The following is a 13,392-nucleotide window of genomic DNA, read 5'->3' as shown; positions in this document are numbered from 1 at the left end:
AATTAATGGGCCGTTAGCAGGCCGAAAGTTAATGGTCATCCCTCTTAACTCCCAGGTCGTTAACAGGCTGACATCGAAGCGGGCAACATGTGGGCCCAATTGATTTCACGGGCCATTAACAGGCCGTTACTAAGTTTGCGCTACATATGGCCCAACTATACTGTGGGCCTTTAGTAGGCCGAAAGAGACAGCGGGCTTGTACTGGACCATGAAGAGCGTGAGCCGCTAAGAGGTTGAAAGTCAGGTCGTATTGTAAATGGCCCAACTGTGTTGTGGACCTTCAGAAGGCCGAAAGAGAAACCGGGCTGGTATTGGACCATGAAGGGCATGGGCCGTTAAAAGGCCAAAACTCAGGTCCGACTACAAATGACCCAACTCATTTATGGTCCGTTAACAGGCTGAAAGGCACACAGGGCTAGGAATTGGCCCAACACTTAAATGGGTCGCTAAAAGGCCAAAACTCTGGTCTGACTACAAATGGCCCAATAGATATATGGGCCGTCACCAGGCTGAAAGACACATCGGCCTGGAAATTGGCCCAACACTTAAATGGGTTGCTAAAAGGCCGAAACTCAGGTCCGACTACAAATGGCCCAACAGATTTATGGGCCGTCAACAGGCTGAAAGACACACCGGGCCAAAAATTAGCCCAATATTTAAATGGGTCGCTAAAAGGCCGAAAGATGTACATCGTGAAAATTGGCCCATCCACTGAATGGGCCGTTTACAGGCCGAAATCTCATTGGGCCGATATTGAGCCCAAATATAGTGGGCTGTTAACAGGCACGAACTGACAATGGGCTGCAATGGTGTCAAATCTTTAACGGCTGTTGATGGGCCGAATTGGCACATCGCGTATGGGCCGTGGGCTTAAATAGACCCAACACAAGTAGGCCTTATATGGGCCGGCCTGCTATTTTTTACTGGGTCGGCCTTTTTCACCGGAATGGGCCACTGTTGGGCCGTGCCACGTGTTGACCTATCATAGGCGCCTCCTGTCCAATGAGTGGATGACATCTGTCCCAACGGTGAGGCAACACGTGTTTCCTCCGACCAATGATGATTTTACACATGGAAAATCCCCATTGGTCCGGGCTGTTAACGGGTTATCGGATCCAAAACCGGACCTGATAGCTTAACGGCGTTCCGTTATGGTGGATGCCACGTGTTGGTCACCCTTGATGAAAGCACTTCTGTGACGTGCGATTTATCGTCATGGAAGTGGTCACTTCCGTGATAATAATTTTGGTAATGTCATGGAACACTTCTACGACAGCATAGGTATGACTATCTTGATTCTGTCATAAATTTGTCATGGATGTACATGCATGACAGAAAACGTGACCTACTGTGGCAAACACGTATCATCACAGAAGTGTATTTTTGTAGTGCAATGACTGGACAGAGCTGCAGATGCCTGAGAAAAAGCCAGATAACACATATTGGACTATTCACTTTGATGGGTCCAGGAAATTGGAGGGCTCGGGGGCTGGACTTGTGCTTGCTTCCCCTTGAGGTGATAAATTCCATTATGTTCTCCGTTTGATGTTTCCTTGCACTAACAATGCAGCTAAATATTAGGCCTTGCTCCACGGTCTTCGGATGGCTAAGTAAATGAACTTAAGCCAGGTGAGGTGCTTTGGCGACTCAGATTTGGTGGCTCAGCAAGTCTCTGGTACTTGGGATTCCAAGGATCCACTCATGGCGGCTTATCGACGAGAGTTGGACATTATTGATGGTCACTTCAAGGGTTATCAATTTGAGCACGTCGATCAGAGGAAAAATGAAGCGGCAGATGCTTTAAGCCGGTTGGGTTCTCAACATAAGCCGGTGCCCCCTAATGTTTTTCTTGACATTTTTCATAACCCGTCGGTCAAGTTACCTACAAAAGATGATTTGGCTATTCCTGACCCAGAGGCTCAGTTGGTGGCGGCTCTTCATGTAATTCCAGAGTGGACAGTCCCTTATTTGGCTTATATGACCCGGGGCAAGTTGCCTGAGGATGAAAGCTTAGCCAGGCAGATAGCCCGGCAGTCTATGTCAATGACAATTGTTAATGGAGAGCTACATCATCGCAGTGCCACAGGGGCGTTTCAACGTTGTGTTTCTCTAGAGCAGGGCTGTGATATCTTGCGTGAGATTCATGAAGGAGATTGTGGTCATCATGTCGCTTCAAAATCTCTCGTGGCTAAAGCTTTTCGTCATGGGTTTTATTGGCTAACAACTCATGATAATGTGGAGGACCTAGTCCGCAGGTGTGATGGATGTCCAAAATTTTCAAGACGAGCTCATGTGCCGGCTCAAGAATTGAGGATGATTCCAATTACTTGGCCGTTTGCAGTTTGGGGGCTTGATATGGTTGGACCTTTCAAAAGATCCAAGGATAAGAAGACCCACCTTTTGGTGGCGGTTGATAAGTTCACTAAGAGGGTAGAGGCAGAGCCAGTTAGTAAGTGTGATGCAGCAACGGCGGTTCAATTCATGAAGAAGGCGATCTTCCGTTTTGGCTTTCCACACAGCATCATAACAGACAATGGCACTAATCTCTCTAAAGGTGCTATGGAAGAATTTTGTCAACGTGAGCACATCCGTCTTGATGTGTCGTCAGTGGTTCACCCCCAATCTAATGGTCAAGCTGAGAGAGACAATCAAGAGATCTTGAAAGGCATCAAGCCCCGGCTTATGGTTCCCCTGCAGAGGACGCCGGGTTGTTGGGTGGAGTTACCTTCCGTGTTATGGAGCATCAATACCACCCCTAACAGATCTACGGGATACACACCTTTCTTCATGGTTTACGAGCAGAGGCGGTTCTCCCTAGTGACATGTGTCATGACTCACCTCATGTGGCGGCTTATGTTGAAATGGACAATGAAAAAGCACGGTAGGAAGCACTTGACCTATTGGATGAGCAGCGTGACATCGCAGCAGCTCGTTCGGCGATTTACCAGCAAGATTTCCGCCATTATCATAGCCGCCGGGTTAAAACCAGAACTTCCCAAGAAGGCAATATGGTGCTCCGGCTTATCTGGAATCAGACTGATATGTACAAGTTATCCCCACATTGGGAAGGACCCTTTGTAGTCAGCAAGAATCTGAACAACGGGTCATATTACCTTATCGATGTTCGAGACCACAAGGACTCACGCACGTCGGAGGAAGAGACCCACCGGCCCTGGAATATTGCTCACCTTAGAACTTACTACACTTGAGCCACTAGCTCTTCCAATGTACATATTTCGACAATGTATATGTTATGATCAATATAATAAAGCTGACATCCCTGCTAAAGCAGGGTCTCTGTCATTTTTTCCTCTTTAAATAATGAGCTTTTGGTCACATGGGGGCTTCTGCTTTATACAAAAAAGCTATGATTACCCTTTGATCCGGCTTATAGGCCACACAAAAAAAATTGGGGGCTTGCTACCCAGGTTAAAGGGACCAAAGAGAGTTTGTTGTGACAGCACAACTCAAACATAGGTGCCCCTTGAGCACAGCTCAAAAAAATTCTTGGGGGCTTCTTTGTTCTAAAGAACAAAGAGTTTGTATAACCCTTGTAATAGGCTTAAAAGCCAGGCTTGGAACCCAGGTGTATTCACCTAAACCCCTGGGTTATCCTGCCTTTTTAAGTAAGCCACTCTGCCCAGGTAATCCTGGAATGACCCGTCGAACATTTGACAAGTCAATCTTATGTAGACCCTGAACTTGTCAAAGTTAAAATGGTGTTTCGTTAATGTGAGGTCCATCTTAAAAGGTTTGTAAAACGATGTAACTCAGTGGTCTGGCAGCCCATGAAAAGCCTCGTTTTTCAGCCTGGCAGCCCATGAAAAGCCTCGTTTCTCGTTGGTTTTTTATTCAATAGTTTCTTTCTTTTTGAGATTTATTTGATAAGACTTATAAAGCTTTATGATTTTGAATAACCGGTGTTTATTAACCCGTCCTGGCTTTTGACTATAAGTCGCCAGCATGAGATAATATCCGGTGTTTATTAACCCGGCCTGGTTTTCGACTATAAGTCGCCAGTATGAAATAAAGATAATATCCGGTGTTTATTAACCCGGTCCGGTTTTGTTCATAAGCCGGCAATCTCTGATAATTACCAGTGCTCAAAATTTTGGGTCATCACCTTTACTGCATTGGCTTGGTAAACCAACAAGTGTGATTAAATATCACAGGTATGACATATTTTTAATCATATATGGTTATTATTCAGTCCAGCCTTGGTTATAAATTATGATAGTTTATATTGGGACATTATAACCCATCCGGCGGTAAACCGTCAGGACACTTTTCACTTATTGTATGCAGGAACATATTAAAAATTGATAATATAATAAAACATATATGGCATATTTTCGCATGGCGGATAAATAGTATCATGAACAACAAAATATGCATGATGGCATAGCAGAATAAGAGTTTAAAGCAATCCTATTACAAGGCGCTTGGTGCCCAAAGGGATAATTGTATTTACATCTCTCAATCAGCAGATGATAAACCGACCCCGGTTCATGAATCTTGGCCTGGCTATCTCGAAGGTTGTGATTCATCCCTTTGCTGGTTCGTCTTCCTCCTCCACTATCTGGAAGTTGGGTTTGGACCAGTCAAAGCCACGCAAGGCAACAAATTCAGCTTCGTCATCAATCAGATCCGACGGATCAATATCAGGGGCGAAAGTGTGTTTATGAATGGGTGGAATTAAGTCGATCACTTTATATGAAGGAGTCTGCATCTTCTGATTATCTGCATCATAAACCGGCTGGTACTTGGTGAGGTTGGTCTCTTCAGCAATGATTGTGGCATGCAGACGAATCTCTTTGACACATGCGGCAAAGTCTTGTTGGTCAAAAGAGGTTCCATCTTCCTTGAGACTAGGATACCCACTAGCTACGTCTGCCGGGTCTAGTTTCGGTATCCAGGCTTTGGCATGAATTAAGGCTATTACAGCTCCGGCTCTAGCACAAGACCGTTTGATTTCTTGAAATCTGGTGGGTAAGATGGACAGCTTCTTCAAGACATCACTTAACAGATTTGGTCCTTGATTCGTTGGAGAAATAGTAGCAAGAGTCCGCTGAGCTCCGGTGTATAATTGCTCAACCAAAGTATAAACCGCCTTGAGTTTCATCAATGTGTCTCGGCTAAGGTTGCTGCTCATGGGACCTAAAAAAAGTGCAAAGATTGGTTAAGTGGCGACTTATAGTATGATGAAAAATACTTTCTGTGGATAAACAAGAAGGTGACTTACTGAAGATTGCAGAAACCATCTGAGACACATGGTTCTTTAAACCGGTGAGTTCAGTGGTAACCTCTTCAAGAGTCGCCTCTGCTTTCTCAGCACACTGAATCAGGGCAGTCTTTTCCTTAGCCCAAGCCTCTTTGTCCGCAGTAAAGCCGATCTTCATGTTTTGGCTTCAGACACACTAAGCTGAAATTTTGATTCAACCTTTTTGGTCTCAGTCTCCTGAGCCGCCAGCCAGGTCTTGGCCTCGGACAATTGAGTTTCCAATTTTGTGGTAGCAGCCTGCATACAACGCAAGTTCATCGAGTTTCATGGCGGATTACAATAATACAACTCCCAAGTGCTTTGCAAGCAACAACGCTTGGCACTTGGGGGCTAATGTCTGTCAACACAATTTTTCAAAGGAATCGGCTCTTTCAAAAGTCCCAAGTGCTTTGCAAGCAACAAAACTTGGCACTTGGGGGCTAATGCATATTGCTTGTTTCTTTCTAAAGATGAGCCGGGTGTGCTGTTGATAGTCCCAACCAATTCATGGGGGCTATGCAGTTAAGTACTGTCCTTTTACACAATGATTAATAGGACCAACTCATTCATACTGATTAAGCCGGCCCTTGGGGACTACAAATGCAAAGTTATGCTATCATCAGCATCCGATTTAAGTTTTTAAACCGGACTTGAAGGGAGTCTAGGATAGAAGCTTGTAAATATTTCAAGTCTACCTATTATTCAAGTTTATCATAATCAGAAGACTTGGGGGCTGGCAGGATATATATATATATATATATAAGTCTGATGATGTACCTCATACTTCTGGTGAATTTGTTTAACCATTTCAATCTCCATGTCACGGCTGGAATGCACTTGACTGACATAGCCAGATAACACATCACTAGTACTCAGTTGAGCATAGTTGGAGACATCAAACCTTACTTTCTGTCTTTCCATGACTTCTTGTTTGGCCGAATGTCTCGCTAGTATCGTTGGATTCCCCGGCTCAGTAAATCCGGTGCCAGTGATTACAACGTCATCAGCATGAATTTCCGGAGGGTTAACTGAGCTTGACGGTTCCATACTTGACGGATCAATAGTGGTTTCGTCAACAGACGGCTCAGGTATTTCAAGTTGAGCGTTTGAGAGCAGGATCTTCTTGCTATTCAAGATCTTCTAGTGTAATGGTTGGCTGCTCCGGTTCAGTAGCTTTCGGACCCTCGGCCGACTTTTTTGCCTTTGCTTTCTTGTTGGGTTTTTCTTGACCGCTAAAAAGAATTTGGACAAGTCTGTATAATGATAAAGATATAAAGCACTACAAAAACAAAGACATATCCATGACATTTTTGGCCGAACGAATTTTTTTTCTATCATACTTATGACACTTCTATGACGATAATTGTGACAAAACCCGATATCATCATAGATGTAGTGGGGTCCTACTTCTATGACAAAAAATCATGACAGAAAATGGGCTTTTCGTCCTGGGTGGGCCGGAGACGCGGCTGCATGACATTCTTTGGGCCGTCCATGACGGAAAAAACCATGGTAGAAGCGAGGGCGAGGAAAATATCGGGGTGTTCCCGGTTACGGTGAGTGGTCGGGGACGAGCGATGCACGTTTCTCTCGTACACGCACGCGCGAGGGTGCGAGGCGTTCGACTCTTTACTAAACCCGAGTGAGGCGTTGGGCTCTAACTGAACCCGAGCAATTGCACTGCAGGCTACGCGTTACTAAACCCGAGCGATCGATCGATGACTGTTAACTAAACCCGATCGAGCGATTCCTTCACTACTGCTGCTAACTGAAGCTGATCGATGCTGCCTCTGGGTGAACAGTGAGCGTTGCTGGGGGGTTTGGATGAACAGTTCCCGATGGGGGTGGATGAACAGGACCCCGTGGTGTTGCCTCTGGATGAACAGTGAGCATTGCTGGGGGGTTTGGATGGACAGTTCTCGGTGGGGGTGGATGAACAGGACCCCGTGGTGTTGCCTCTGGATGAAAAGTGAGCGTTGCTGGGAGGTTTGGATGAACAGTTCCCAGTGGGGGTGATGAACAGGACCCGTGATGTTGCCTCTGGATGAACAAGACCCTGATTGATCGAGCCGGTTGGGGCTGGATGAACAGGACCCCGTGGAGGGCTGGATGAACAGGACCACCCGTGGAGGGCTGCATGAACAGTAGCCCGTGGAGGGGTGGTTGAATAGGAGCCCGTGGAGCGGGCTGTTTGAACAGTAGCCGGTGGGGTAGGATGCGGTGGAGGCTAGAAGAACAGGAGCCCGTGGATGAGCAGTCGCAAGTCGAGTCTGGAGGAGGTCGACGGTGGATGAACAGTAGCCCGTGGAGGCTGGAGGGGGTCGACGGTGGAGATGGACAGTATCCCGTGGAGTCCCGTTTTGCGGTACGCCACACCCCTCCCGATGAACAGGACCCCCGTTTCTACCGTATCGCTCCAACACAAGTCGGTTTCCTCCGTTTTGCGGTACGCCACACCCATCCCGATCAATAGGACCCCCGTTTCGACCGTAGGAGGTCCGTTTCCTCCGTTTTGCGGTATGCCAGATCCCTCCCGATAAACAGGATCCCGTTTCGAACGTGGCCGGTCGAACAGAAGGCCGTTTCCTCCGTTTGCGGTATGCCAATCCTTGTTTCCATCGGCTATTCTGTCCAAGCCCTCCCGATGAATACGACGACGCATTCCGTTCTGACCCAGCCGGTTGGCTCCCCATGAACACGACGACGATGTAGTTTCTCCATTCCGACCTAGCCATGCACATGAGCCCTGGCTGTACGTATGCGCGAGTAGGTGTTCAAGACCCTGCCCGAATGTACGTACGTGGCAGTATTTTCTTTATTGCACACTTGCTGCTGTACGTACATGTACATGCTACGTGCACGCCTCTACTATGACACGTGCACGCCTCTACATCGACCAATATGTACGTACACGTTCGCAACCAGTATGACAATGCTACGTATGCTTCGACCAGGTGGGTTCCGACTGTCAGGCACTTCCTTGCCTGCGAAGATGTAGCTGGTGGGTCCCAGCAGTTAGGGGGAGAATCATTTTTTTTCCCGGACGCACTTCCTTGCGTGCGAAGATGTAGCTGGTGGGTCCCCGCTGTCAGGTGGATGAATAATTATTTTGCGCGTAATAAGGAGGCACTTCCTTGCTGTGGCCGTGGACCCAGCTGTCAGCCTCTCCACATACAGTACTCTTCCGATGGAAGTCGTTCCTTGACCATGTTGACCACGCCGCGCCGAGAGCACCAGGGCGGTGGACGACAACGAGGCATAGGAAGGGGACGACGCGGAGCCGGGGAAGACGCGGCAGTGGAAGCCCGTGCGGAGAGGAGTACGAGGGTTCACTGGTTCGGCTGCGGTGTGAGGCTGCCATTGCTGCAGGGCCTAGCCAGTGGTGGGAATAGTAGGGGGCGGTGAGGCCTCCGCGGTAGCACAGCCGGCCACGAGAGGCAGGAGCATGCGGCACGACCGGCGCTGCTTTGGGCGGCTGGAGCAAGAAGACCAGAGGTTGAAGAAGCACTACGATCGTTGGATGGACATTGTACGGTCACTGGAGCTAGAATCGTTCATATTAACTAAGTTGACAAAGCACTCCGTCCCCGCCAACTTAGTAGCCCCACAAGTCAGCAACCCACCAAGGTGGGTCCCAACTAGCAGGGGGAGTATTCATCTTTTATGCGTAATAGGGCGGCACTTCCGGTGGGTCCGAGCTGACAGCGGGGGAATGTTTTTCTTGCGAAATACGGTGGCCCGTCCCGTGGGTCCCAGCAGTCAGGGGGGAATTTTTTTGCCAAATACGATGGCCCATCCGGTGGGTCCCTGCTGTCAGGTGGAGGAATAATTATTTTCCCCGTAATAAGGAGGCACTTCTGAAAGTGCGTTATATCGACTAGAGGGGGGGTGAATAGGCGATTTTTATGAAAGTCTTCAAAACGTGGAAGTTATGAAGACAAACGATAGAAATAAACCTATTACCATGCAGCGGAAGGTAGACTACACTAGGCAAGCCATAGTCAAGTGTTCAATGAAGTGAAAGCACAATGACTTAATAGCAGCAATGTAGTAAGGATCAGGTAGGAAGATATTATGAAGCCATACAGAGCATGCAGTCACTCAGTGAAGATAAAAGATAGTGCAAACATACAATGACTTCACAAGGAGCAACAGTAAGTAAAGGGAAGGGAAGATGAAACCAGTGACTCGTTGAAGACAATAATTTGTTGGACCAGTTCCAGTTGCTGTGACAACTGTACGTCTGGTTGGGGCGGCTAGGTATTTAAACCTTAGGACACACAGTCCCGGACACCCAGTCCTGAACACGCAGCTCAGGACACCCAGTCCTCACCGTATTACCCTTGAGATAAGGTCACACAGATCTCGCCCAATCACTCTGGTAAGTCTTCAAGGTAGACTCCCAAACCTTCACAGACTTCGTTCACCGGCAATCCACAATGTCTCTTGGATGCTCAGAACGCGACGCCTAACCGGCTGGAGGATGCACAGTCCTCAAGTGTAATAAGTCTTCAGATCACACAGACAAGAAGACTTAAGTGATGCCCAATTCTCTCTGGCTCTGGGTGGTTAGGGCTTTATCCTCGCAAGGAATTCTCTCTCAAAGGCTTCGAGGTGGGTTGCTCTCAAACGACAAAAGCCGTACTCTCAATCTGAGCAGCCAACCGTTTATGGTTGTGGGGGGTGGGCTATTTATAGCCATTGGCAACCCGACCCGATTTGTCCGAAATGACCCTGGGTCACTATGGAACTGACACGTGTTCCAACGGTCAGATTTCAAACTCACACGGCAACTTGGGCTACAAGCAAAGCTGACTTGTCCGACTCTGTACAAGATTCGCTCTCATAGTCTTCACTTGAAGACATAGGTTTTTGGTTAGGCATCACTTCAGTCAGTCTGACTGGTTCTCTTGGACCCCACTTAACAGTACGGTGGTTCCTATGACTCAACACAAAAGAAAAATAACTACGAAAGATCTAAGTCTTCGAGCACCATAGGCTTCATGTGGTGTCTTCTCTTGTCATAGTCTTCAAATGTGAATATCTTCATATACCACCTTTGACTTCAATGTCTTCATACATTTTTAGGGGTCATCTCTGGTAGGAAAACCGAATCAATGAGGGACTTCTACCTGTGTTATCCCGCAATTCTCACAAACACATTAGTCCCTCAACTAGGTTTGTCGTCAATACTCCAAAACCAACTAGGGGTGGCACTAGATGCACTTACAATCTCCCATTTTTTGGTGATTGATGACAAACTAGTTGAAGTTTTCAACGGGGAATATAATCTGTGAAATTGTAAAGGATAAGGAATTGTCTTCATAAGTTGCAAGGCTCCCCCTGAAGATGTGCATATAGGTAATTTGCTTTTGGAATGCAAATGCACATGGCAGGTTGTACTTGTGGAGATCCACTTCAACTTATGATGACAATACACTATGCATGTGAAAGTATATGAAGGTAATGACATGCATAATGGAAAATGGACGTCTGCAGAATGATCTAAGTGCGGAATTTATCGTCGCACATGCGGAATTTATCATCGCAAAACAAAGTGGCAGATAAGTAGCAGACGACCATCGAGTTTAAGTGTTACAACTCAAAGAACCAAATGTATCAAAATGAGAGTTGTAAGCACGAAGCAAAATATAAAGCACCCGCCCATATGGACCCGCTTGAAGACTATCAACCTCATATGCTTCTCCCACTTTTGTCAGTAAGGACCAAAAAGGTTTAAAGACATAGAGCATCTACTCGTTCCCATGCGGAGTAGGTGAAGTAGCAGGGTCGTTGGTGGTGTTTGGCGGTGCTGAAGAGCTTGGAGCAGAGTTGACGCATGCTGAAGGAGGTGGTGGTGAAGTAGCATCATCTTCATCCTCGATAACTCTGGCAGTCACTGTTGCAGCAGATGAAGAGAACTCAGAGTCTTCAAGGGGTGGAGTTCCTAGCAGCACAGCTCTTCGAGGAGGTGTGTAGTCAAACTTGAATCGCTCAGTGAAGCCATCCTCTTAGAGATCATCTTCATAACACATCATCGTTAGCCCTTTCCATGTACGGCGACAGGTTTCATGGGAAACGAAAGCATTCTTGGTGGCAAGATTGCGAATGCGATTAACTTCCACCAAGAGGCTTTTCATCTGACGCTTCAGCCAGTCATGATGCCTATCCTGTTTCTGATGAAGAGCCACAAGAAGCTCTCGGTCGTTGAGAACACGAGTGCGCTTCTTGGGTCTTGGAGCAGTTGTACTATCAGTGGCTTCAGTAGAAGCAGGGTGTGGTGCACGTGTAGTGCCAGCCAAAGGATACACCCAAGTGACTGCTTCAACTCCTTCAATGTTCTGTGAGAAACTCTGATGCTCTGCATTCTGAAGACTTAGAGGTTCCTTTGCAGGCTCAGGATAGATGGCTTCAGTAGAGATATCCACATCAGGCAGAAAAATCCTATGATTGCGAGCAGATGGCTGATATGAGATATCAGAGTGAAGTTTAATTAGCCGCATTACCCATGGGGCGTAGAACTTCAAGCCAAACAGATCAGAGCCCGATGCAGCAAGTTGGCGGATGAATAAGTCTTATGCATTGAAGCATTTTCCATGAAGAATATAGAAGACCAAAGTCTTCATTGCACCCTCAAGCTTGGCATTTGGAGAGTGCCCTTTGATGGGCCAGAGAGTTCGCCTGATGATGTGATAGATGGTTCATGGCAGATACTCAAGGTCTTCAACGAAGAACTCTGTTGGATAAGCAGAATCTTGGGGCAATGGCTTCATCATGCTGAGCATCTGACACATATATCAGGTTCCGGTCTCTTAAAGATGCTCTCAATAGATTCACTATGCAGCTGACAGCCATGCTCGTAGAGATCGCCAGGAGTGGGAAAACCAGTGAGCTCAATGATGTCAAATGCATTGGCTTTGTGATGAACATTTCCGGTCATCCACTCCAGGACCCAAGTCTTCGGATCTCTGCTGTACCCGCGGATGTGAAGTGTGGCATAGAATTGGAGCAGCAGCTCTTCATTCCAATGCTCTTGGTCAGTAACGAACGGCAGCAGTCCAACTTCCTTGAAGCAATCCAAAGCTTCTTCCAGACAAGGCAGACCAGCTATGGCTTCAATGTCAAGGCGCTTGTGTGGGAAGATGCGACCTTGGTTGTAAAGAATGCATGAGTAATAGCTTCGCTGAGGATAGCTCCAGAACCGATCAGATGATATCCTTTCCCTTGAGTAGGGGTTCCTGGAGCTATCGAAGAATGTGTTCTCTGCCCTGATGCCATTGATATTGAAGGAGCCAGGTGCTGATGCAGGACCTGGGAACCTTGGCAGTCTTGGGATTGGCTTCTGTACCTGAGGCCTGTGCTCAACATGATAGTCAAACTGGGGACCGGCAGCAGACTCAGGAACAGAAGTGACGGGATCAGTGGCTTCGCTGTCTTCTTCTTCCGTTGGGGAGGGCTCCACATTAGCTTCATTGGTGGTTGTGGCAGCCGCAAGATTTTCATCCTCCACTTGACGAGCTAGAGGGTGGGTCACAGGCACGTTCTCCTCGAGAACTGCTTCTTGTTGGGACAAGGGAGTGGGAACTTGTGGGACTTCTTCTTTCGTGGCTGATGCAACCGGATTGTCTTCAGCAGAGACTTGAGGCCTTGGACCTTTGCGAAGCCTGCGCAACGCGGGCGACGCCTGTGGAGTTGGAGTGGGCTAGGCCTCAAAGTCTTCTTCCTCTTGTGGGCGATCAGCCCATGAAGCATCCGGTGCAATTAGTGTCAGTGGACGACCAATGCTGATGAGTTCACTGTTCTGAGGAAGGACTGCACCATCTTCTACATTGTCATGTTGACCAATGTCTTCAGCAGCGATGGGATCAGCTGCTGGAAAGTCTTCAGATTCATGAGCCTCTGTGGAAGCAGGCTCATGGATGGTCAGTTGGCGTTCAGCTTCAGGATAGACCATAGAAATGGGTTCAACTATCAAGGGCTCTGTGGAAGCAGCCCGATCTTTCTTGGTCTTCCTCTTCTTCTTGGAGGGGGCAGTTGGAGAGGCTTCAGAATGTTTCCTCTTCTTGGCTTCAGCCTCAGCAGTCCTTGTCTTCTTGAGCTCTGAAGCTGTTGACCGGCTTTTTGGCTTCGAG

This window comes from Triticum urartu, chromosome 6A (genome assembly GCF_056163025.1).
Source record: "Triticum urartu cultivar PI428250 chromosome 6A, HENAU_Tu73, whole genome shotgun sequence".
NCBI classification, from domain to species: domain Eukaryota; kingdom Viridiplantae; phylum Streptophyta; class Magnoliopsida; order Poales; family Poaceae; genus Triticum; species Triticum urartu.
Note: the sequence above shows the minus strand (reverse complement) of the source record.